This window comes from Giraffa tippelskirchi, chromosome 7, assembly GCF_054371585.1.
Source record: "Giraffa tippelskirchi isolate mGirTip1 chromosome 7, T2T-mGirTip1v1.2.pri, whole genome shotgun sequence".
Classification (NCBI taxonomy): domain Eukaryota; kingdom Metazoa; phylum Chordata; class Mammalia; order Artiodactyla; family Giraffidae; genus Giraffa; species Giraffa tippelskirchi.
The window spans coordinates 98,938,335-98,947,663 of NC_137281.1; the positions used below are offsets into that span (position 1 = coordinate 98,938,335).

The window sequence follows — 9,329 nt, forward strand, 5'->3', positions numbered from 1 at the left end:
TGAACACTGACTTGAAAGTTTCAAACATTCTCTCTTTTCCTGACATGTATTTCAACTTTCCAGGATCCACTTCTTTCCAGGTAAAAAGGATAAAATATGAAAACGAGTATCCACCTCTAAATCAGAGCCTTTGGGTATCAGAGTTTAGAGTTAGGAGTTTTGAGGCATATGTACACAGATCAAAAAAAAAAAAAAAAAATGCTGATTCAGAACCAAGTGAGTATCGTCAGTGTCTTCAAATGAGTCAAAATGTCTGAAGTATTGGGATCCAAAATGACTGAAATAATCCTCTGCCTTTGACTTTAGGCATCAAAGCTGTGGGTACTAGTAAATGTTTCAGTTTCCAAAAATCTGGTCCCTGCCCTGTAGTTCACATTCGTCGGAGTTGAATGGATGCCATATGCCTGCGTTTCCATAGCAGACCCTCCCTGCCCCGCCTTGGCTTTAAGATGGCCTTAATGCTGTTTGAAGTGTCATAGGCAGTGGTGGTGAGAGCTGGGTGCTGATGCACGCTGTGAGTCAGGAATTCTGATGCACACATCCATCACTGTGATTAGTCTCTTTCCTATCACTTCCTGTTCCTAGTAGATCAATGGGCTAAAAAAGCCTCCCCCTATCAGTAATTGTTTACAAAACCATCTTCATGTACAGATCATGCTGTTGAGGTTTACAGGTGCATACCCCAAATGAAAACATTTGTCTTGATGCCATGATATATATAGCAATCCCACCAGAATCCATGCTCCGCAGATTCATTAAGGAGAGAGCACTAGTGCTGTTAGTATGTGGATTTCCCATTGACCGATGAGGGCTCTCTTTCCACTGAAATATGATATCGCTTCAGTGAATCCTGATGCACAGGATTCAACATCACATTTGCAAGCTTTAACAGAATAATCAAGCTTCTGGAAAGAGTTGTTTATACCTGTTGTCTCCATTTCCCAACTTACTATTTATTTCCAACCTCTAGCCCCCATCACTCCATAGAAACATCTTCTGCCAAGATCAAAAATGACCTATGACCCACTAGATTCAGTGGGCATCTTTAGGCTCCATTTTTTACTTCCTAGGAACATTCAACCCTGGGGAACCACACTCTCTTTCCTACACCCTCCCTTAGCTTTCTGGACAACGTCTCTACGGGTGTCTCTCCTCACTGTCTGACCCTACTGCTCTGTCTGTCTTATGGACTCATTTTCATTCAGCCGTTGCGTGTTGAGGCTCTTCAAGGTCTTTCCTGGACCCCTTTCTCTCTTGCTTTCTCCCCCAACCTTGCATTCATGCCCAGTGTTTCAAGTACTAGGTATGTCGATGAGCTCACGCACATCTCTAACCCAGGTCTCCCCCTCTAAGGTGCAAACCAGTTACCTGTCCAGCTGCTAATTAACATCATTTGGATGTTTCAAAGGCACTTGCAACTCGATGTGTCCAAAACTCATGGTTTTTCCCCAAGAAAAAGAAGGAGGAGGAAGAGAAGAGAAGGGAAAGGAAGAGAAGAGGAAGAGAGAAGAGGGGAGAAGAGGGACACAGCTCCCAAGTCTAGACATTCTTCTGACGGTGGCGGGGTGGGAGGTGGGGCAGGCCATGCAGCATGGCTTGTGTGATCTTAGTTCCCAGATCAGGGCTTGAACCTGGACACTCTGCAGTGGCACTGTGGAGTCCCAACCACTGGGCAACCAAGGAAGTCCCAAATCTGGACCTTTTTTGAGTTTTATATTCTCACAACCTGAAAACCTGGAGGCTAGGCATGGGCATTAAAAAATGCAGTAATCTCTAGTGACAAGACCCCAATACATTGAAGTCACTGGGTGAAACCCCAGCACCCCAATCCATGCTCTCCACTCCCTCAAACTCAGTGGAAGATGCCCTTGCTGTTCTTGCCTTTCCCACCCCTACCACATTCTGTATCTGCGATTTCCTTATTGCTCCAGCCACTTGTTGACAAAAGAGACCAGAGCCACCACCCTGCGCCTCATAACCTTCAACTCTTGCTGCCATCAATGCAAGGGTGGGAAGATTCCACTTCAGTGGAATCAGTGGGTGGGTTCCTCCACTGTTACCAAGTTCGGTTTTCTCAAGTCTGGACAAACCTGAAAGATCTGGCTTGTAAGCAGGACACCAGTCACTGCCCCCGGATGGTGTCCAAGTAGCCCAACCCTCTCCTACCCGCCCACCCAGCATGCTTCTCTCAGAAGTTTGGGACAGCATTTTTCTCTTTCTTATTTAGGAGAGTTGAATTTGTTTTTTGTTTTGCATGGCCGCGATAAACAGCTTTTGGGATCCTAGTTCCCTGACCAGGGATCGAATGGGATCCCCTACAGTGGAAGTGCTAAGTCCAGCCGTTGAACTGCCAGGAATACCCTTGGAGAGTTGATTTTGGAAACTCCAGAGCCCAACCTTGAATCCCAAAATCCCTTTGCCATTTCTGTAGGACACACAGTGACCTTTGTATAATAGAGATTCTTGATACCCAGTCTGTTATCCTAGACCTGAGATGACCCCAGCATAATCCTTGCTACACTTTCCCTTCTGCCAAGACACCTCCTCGATCCCTCCAGGCCCTCACTTACTCTAAGCTTCCTCAGCTCAGACCTTACTGTCTCAGGGCAGCCTCCTCTGACCTGCAGACCAGATCAGATCTCTGCGGTTTGCTCCCTCTCCTCTGTAGCTCTTACTACAGTTGGTAATTCTATATTTGATTTCTATCTACATCCCCCTCTAAAGATAAGGTCATTGAAGGCAGCAATTCTTTTTTGCCCACCATAGTTACCCCAGCGCCCCGCACAACACCTGGTCCATGGTAGGGGCTCAGTGAATATCTGTTGAATGGGTGAATGAACTATGATTCACTTCATTATGTGTCAATCTTTTGAGAGCCTGTGCTCAGTAAAGCCATTCCCTTTGATGACCAAGAAAACACTTTGGAGGGCAGCCACTAACAAGCATGCATTTCATGTGTGAGCACCACAGTATTACTACTTGTGAGTTCAATACTCCAACCTCATATTTTATTAAAGTATTTCGTTCAGGGTGGTAAAAAACACTGTTACTGGCTTATGGGCAGTTAAACCTGGCTTTGGGGAGAGGGGTCATGTTACAACATTGCAGATAAGTGGGGATACCAGTGCCAGGCGGGGAGGAGACTGTGTGAATACCCCAGCTTCTGTGTGGGCACATTCTACCTCCTGCCTTCAGCTGTGCAGATTGCAAAGGGCATGAAGAAGGGATGGGACAGTTCTGAACCAATTGAGAGGTACTCCTGCAATCCCTGCAGTCATGAGGGGGTTTTTGGAGGGGTCTCAGAATGAGACTGTGTGGCTGGCTTCCAACATTGCTGGGTTGATTAAGTCATCTCACTCTGTGCTGTTGGAAGATGACAACAGCAAACATGACAGCAAAGCAGCTGTGATGTATCAGGATGAGGCTGGTAGGAGAGTCAGAACCAACATCCAGTTCCTTGGTTCCTGGTAGAAGTCACATATTGAGAATGAACCCTCGGTGAATGGAAGGTGAGGCTTCAGGAAGCAGTGTGGGAAGGAGAGAGGAGCACTGGGCTTGTTGTCAAGGTGATAACCATGAACTCCCATGGAGCCCTTGCCATGGGTGGGTGCTACGTTGAGCATTTTGCAGGCATCATCTTATTTAATCCCACAACAGCCTATAAGTGTTCTTATTATCACCAGGTTTCCGCTAATGAAATAAAATGTCAGAGTGAAAAAAATGTGCCTGAGGTAACACAGCTGAGCAAATGTCAGAGCCAGGATCTGAAGCCAGTTCATTTGACTCCATGTCGGCCCACTTAACCCGAGATGTGTTGCCCATCAGGAAGTGGGTTCCAGCCCTGACTCTTCCATTATGTCTGGGTGTCTTGGAGTAATTACTTCATTTCTGTGAAAGTTTTATAATCTGTAAAATGTGAATAATAATACCTTTGGCAGAGGGTTTCTATGAAGATTAAATGAGACAATGGACTTTTTAGAACTGTGCTCATGCAGCAACCACTAGCCACGTGGGGCTACTAATACTTGGAATGTGTCTGGTGAACTGAGATAGGCTGCTAGTGTAACATATTCACTGGATTTTGAATATTTGGTATGAAAAAAGAATAAAATATCTCATTAATAATTTTGCATATGGAATATATGTTGAGATGACCAGTTAAATAATATCTACTATTAAAATTAATTTCACCTGTTTCTTTTTCCTTTTTAATGTGGCTGCTAAAAAATTGAAAGTACACATGTGACTCACATTATATTTCCAGTGGACAGAACTGCTCTAGAGCACTATAAAGATGAGTGATTATTGTTATGGTAATTTCACAGAGAACTCTATTTCCCTGCTGAGGTCAGCACCTAGACAGAGTCTGATATAGAATGAGTTCCCCTTTTTTCTGTAAACATGAGTTCTAATGAACTTTTGGGCTTCTCTTGTGGCTCAGCTGGTAAAGAATCCACCTGCAACACAGGAGACCTCGGTTCAATCCCTGGGTTGGGACAATCCCCTGGAGAAGGGAAAGACTACCCACTCTAGTATTCTGGCCTGGAGAATTTCACAGACTGTTAGCTCAGTTAGTAAAGAATCTGCCTGCAATGCAAGAGACTTAGGTTTGATTCCTAGATCAGGAAGATCCCCTGGAGAAGGAAATAGCAACCCACTCCAGTATTCTTGCCTGGAGAATCCCATGGACAGAGGAGCCTGACAGACACCTCTGTCAGAGTCGGACACGACTTAGAAACAAAACTACCACCACAATGAATTTTTAAAAGTGTAGGTTTTAATCTTTTAAATCCAGTCTTTCTGATGTGTGCTTTATTGTTGTTTTTCAAGTAAGCAAGGTTTTCCAGGTGAAGGGAACTCTCTATGTCTGAGCCATATACACCTAAAGTATATAGATGACAATTTAACACATTCTGCCTCAGATTTTTTATTCAAGTAACTGGAGAATAAACTGCATCGCTCAGAGCATACTCCATCACTCACTTTTTCCTTACACATCCCTTTTTTCTTCCATTACTAATCAAACATTGCCTATCCCAATTTATAATAATGTCTGAATCATTACAACTGTTTCAAACCACTGTCTATGAAAGTGTATCATTTTAATACATGCCTAAATTTCATCTTGTTCCTTTTGACCAATCTAGATAAATTCTGGATCTTGAGTCTCTCAAAGAACATCATGCTACCCCTTTCAGCTTTGTCTGCAAGTTTTTTTCTAGATGCTCTATTGTTCATTCAGGTCACTAAATGAGAACATGGCTAAAGACAGAACAGTTCACTAAATTAAAACCTCCATAATGACGGAGGGACCAAACTTACATAGCTGAAACAGAGAAGTGAGCTACATTCCATACTGGAATTATATTATAAAAAAATGAAACATAATGAAAGGTTGCTTTTTTTTTTTTTAATTAGGGTAACACTACCTGCTATAACACATAAACCCCAACATCTCAGAGATTTTAAGACAACAGAAGTGTATTTCTTCCTCATATAACAGCCTGGTGTTCCTGCTCAGTGGGTATCTGTCTTCCCTCTGGTGATTCAGATCCAGGGGATTCCTCCCTTCCTATGGCTCTGCCATCTTCCATGGCCTTGTCACTCTCTGCAGCCAATCAGCAAAGAGAGAACTTGGAGATGGCACCCACATTTCTTAAACATGACCTGAAAGTGGTATACAATAGCTTCTGTTCATATTCAACCAATGCAAATTTAGCACATGGTCCCTCCCATAAGGGGAGCTGGAAATACAGATCCAGGATGGGAAGGCCCTTTCTAGAAATATATTACACTATGCAAGAGGTTATGGCCAACCTAGATAGCATATTTAAAAGCAGAGACATTACTTTGCCAACAAAAGTCCATCTAGTCAAGGCTATGGTTTTTCCAGTGGTCATGTATGGATGCGGAGAAGGCAATGGCACCCCACTCCAGTACTCTTGCCTGGAAAATCCCATGGATGGAGGAGCCTGGTAGGCTACAGTCCATGGGGTTGCTAAGAGTCGGACACGACTGAGCGACTTCATTTTCACTTTTCCCTTTCATGCACTGGAGAAGGAAATGGCAACCCACTCCAGTATTCTTGCCTGGAGAATCCTAGGGACGGCAGAGCCTGGTGAGCTACCGTCTATGGGGTCGCACAGAGTCGGACACGACTGAAGCGACTTAGCAGCATGTATGGATGAGAGAGTTGGACGGTGAAGAAAGCTGAGCGCCGAAGAATTGATGCTTTTGAACTGTGGTGTTGGAGAAGACTCTTGAGAGTCCCTTGGACTGCAAGGAGATCCAATCAATCCATCCTAAAAGAGATCAATCCTGGGTGTTCATTGGAAGGTCTGACGTTGAAGCTGAAACTCCAATACTTTGGCCACCTCATGCGAAGGGTTGACTCATTGGAAAAGACCCTAATGCTGGGTAGGATTGGGGGCAGGAGGAGAAGGGGACGACAGAGGATGAGATGGTTGGATGGCATCACCGACTTGATGGACATGGGTTTGGGTAGACTCTGGGAGTTGGTGATGGACAGAGAGGCCTGGCGTGCTGCAATTCATGGGGTCGCAAAGAGTCGGACACGACTGAGCGACTGAAATGAACTGAACTGAACTGAACTGATGCAAGACGATCATGAAGTCAGGTCTACATCTCCCTATCTTTTTATTTATTTATTTGTCTGTATCAGGTCATAGAGGTGGCACATGGGATGCAAGATCTTTCGTCATGGCTTATGGACTCTTTAGTTGTGGCATGTGGGCTTCAGAGTTGCTGTGCGCAGTCTTAGTTTCTCCACAGCATGTGGGATCTTAGTTCCCCAAGTGGGGATCCAAGCCTTGTCCCCTGCATTGCAAGGTGACTCTTAACCACTGTACCACCAGGGAAGTACCCAATCTCTGCTATCTTCTAAATGGTACTTACTTCCATAAGGCGGCAAAAATGCATGCAAAATAATCTAGATGTATTTTCAGACTTCACAAACCTTTATGTATTATCACTGTCCTGCAAACACATTAGATGTCACTTAAAATACATGGCATAAAATAATAGAAATAACAAAAGACTGCAGAACCATTTACATTTTATAGGGATACTATTAATATACTAGTGCACCAAAGGCAATGATCATAAAACTGTATGGAAAGAGATGGAAAGAGTTAGGCATAGAGTGGCAAGATGACCAAACTTTACCTCTCTTCACCCCACTGTGGGAGCAGTTGCAGAGAGAGTGCAAGATAAATCAATTTAAGGGAGGCTGCAGTTGGTCTCCTTCCTATGCCCTTCTAGTTTGTGAAGAAGTGAAATGTCAACTGTTTTCTTTTTTTAATTTTAGTAACAAAAATTTCATGGTTACTCATATTTGCTCTCTCTTGGCCAAAGTTTCTAGATGACTTGCCAGCTAAATACCTAGAAATATACTTTAATACCTAAACGATCACATAAATATGTGAAAAATAATGTGAAATGTTGAAGAGTAAACATGAACAATGACCCCTCAATTTCTTTATATTCCCCACAGTGCCTAGCAGTGCCATGCCACAGTAGGCACCTGCTAAATATGTATTGATTTTTGATGGATTAAGGTGGATCCAGAGTTTGTTATGACTGGCTTACCTGAGCATTCAGTTCTGAAATATTTAATACTTACATATATATATTATAGGCATAATCCCCTTCATAGAAATTCTTTCTTTGATGTGAAAATGTAACCCATTTAAATTTTTTTTAGTTGTTTTATTTTTTCCCTGCCTTGCTGCGTGGCTTTTGGGATATTAATTCCCTGACCAGAGATTGAACTTGGGCCCTCAGCAATGAGAGTGTAGAGTCCTAACCACTGGACCACTAGGGAATTCCCTTATTTGTGCTTTAATTTAATTTTTTTGAGCAGGGGACTATACTCTAAATTGAGATCTTTTCATGTCTTTGGGCTTCCCTGACAGCTAGTTGGTAAAGAATCCACCTGGGTTTGACCCCTGGGTTGGGAACGTCCCCTGGAGAAGGGAAAGGCTACCCACTCCAGCATTCTGGCCTGGAGATTTCCGTGGACTGTATAGTCCACGGGGTCACAAAGAGTTGGACACAATGAGTGACTTTCACTTTCACTTTCATGTCTTTAGTTTTGAACCTGCTATCTAGCTTTGAATGTGACAGTTAAGGTTTTCTATTCTATATATGACTAGAATATAATAAATTAAAATGTCTAAAAATATCTGAATATGGACATTTTTCTGTTTAAAAGAGTAGTCACGGGACTTCCCTAGTGGTCCAGTGGCTAAAGCTCCATGCTCCCAATGCAAGGTGCCTGTGGTTCAATCCCCAGTCAGAGAACTGGATCCCACATGCTGCAACCAAGACTTGGCACAGTCAAATAAATAAAGTAAGTAAATAAAAGCAAATATTTTTAAAAAAGAATAGTCACTTTTGATCATATCATGCTTATCTAATGTACTAATGTGGGGCAAGGGAGGAGATCAATTTATGCAGTAAATGTCTCATTGTAAATAATCATAAAAATATAATATGTTGAGCTGTTTTAATAAACTCCTCTCTCAAAGTGGGAAAATATTTTTAACTATGAGTAAATTCCAACAGCCATACATACCAAAAGACTGATATATTTAGCAACATTAAAAAGAAAATATTCCCACATGGCAAAAATACTATAAACAAAGTCAAAATACAATGTAAACTTTGAGGAAATATTTGCAACTTGTATAACTAGCAGCTAATTTTCCCATTATATAAAGAACTCAGAAATAAAAACAAAAAGCAAAATCCACTAATAACCCAATATAAAAATGAGCAAAGAAAAAAAATAAAAATGAGCAAAGAATATAAAAGACCACACAGAGAAAAGAAACACAATGGGCCTTAAATATATGAAAAGATGTTCAACCTCATTCATAAAATAAGTGTGAATTAAAACTACACTGAAAACATATTTCACTAAGACTTTTCAACTTACGATAACACATTCTATAGGCAAGGGCCTGGGGAAAATTAGGAGGATAATATGGGACAACATCTGCAGAGAGCAGCTTGACAATATCTCTCAAAACTGAAAGTGCACTTACCTTCCCACCCAGCAATTCTACTTCTAGAAGTCTACCTGAAAGATGTAACTTATACACATAGTGACATGTATACTGTCACTATGCATTCATTGTATTATTATTTGTAATAGCAAAAGTGTTGGAAACAACCTAAATGTTCATAGATAAGAAGACGGGATAATTAATTTATGGCTCATTCATACAGTGAAACACTATCATATTTTGAGAAAAAACTTTAATGAAGAAGCTCTCTGTGAGCAGATACAGAAAGATCCTCAAGCT

The 9,329-nt window shown here is 42.0% G+C and overlaps 1 long non-coding RNA gene across 1 annotated transcript; it reads left to right on the forward strand.

Annotated features, from left to right (window-relative positions):
- The first annotated feature begins 1,029 nt into the window (after positions 1–1,029).
- On the forward strand, positions 1,030–8,816 carry LOC145513583 (uncharacterized). The gene is made up of 2 exons (XR_014059540.1): positions 1,030–7,818; positions 8,256–8,816. It is a non-coding gene; the product is annotated as an uncharacterized LOC145513583 (long non-coding RNA).
- The last annotated feature ends 513 nt before the right edge of the window (positions 8,817–9,329 follow it).